Below are 591 nucleotides of genomic sequence, written 5' to 3' on the forward strand. Positions count from 1 at the left end.
AGGGGCTCTGGGCCTTGACGGTCACCTGTGCAGGTGATTCTGTCATGGGCTGTGTTGAGACAGTGTAGACTGCGATGTGAGTGTCGTCTGTTATTTCTGATCGGCAGACGCTTTCTCTGGGCACTGGCAGAATTGAAGTGATGGCAATGGTTTCATTGGGTCTTGTGAAAGTTACTGTGTCATCATATTCATCTGACATTAGTTGGACTGGTATGGGGCCTATGACGGGTACCATTAGTTCAAAGTCGTGGAATGCCTGGGTCTGGTTAATGAGCCATCCCAGGTGACTGGCTTTGGGAATGTTGATGTCTTTGGCCGTACAGTTGTTGAACAATACATACACAGCACGAGATGACACTTCAATGAGAGGTGTGGCTTCCAAGGTCAGTCCTAGTTTTAGGCAGGTCCTGGAAGGTTGGAAGAAGCCTAGCTTACAGTCGAGAGAGTGGCCAGGTCGCATGTTGAGGCGGACGCTGACACTCTTGCTGTAGGCAGGTATTGCAGCTTCTTGCTCATTGATCATGGCACATGCGTCTGGCATTGTTTGACCAGATCGAAGGTTCTTGAGGTTGACTGCAGTGGTCAGTTGGC

The sequence above is a fragment of the Sinocyclocheilus grahami genome, unplaced genomic scaffold (assembly GCF_001515645.1).
Source record: "Sinocyclocheilus grahami isolate Dianchi unplaced genomic scaffold, SAMN03320097.WGS_v1.1 scaffold545.1, whole genome shotgun sequence".
Classification (NCBI taxonomy): domain Eukaryota; kingdom Metazoa; phylum Chordata; class Actinopteri; order Cypriniformes; family Cyprinidae; genus Sinocyclocheilus; species Sinocyclocheilus grahami.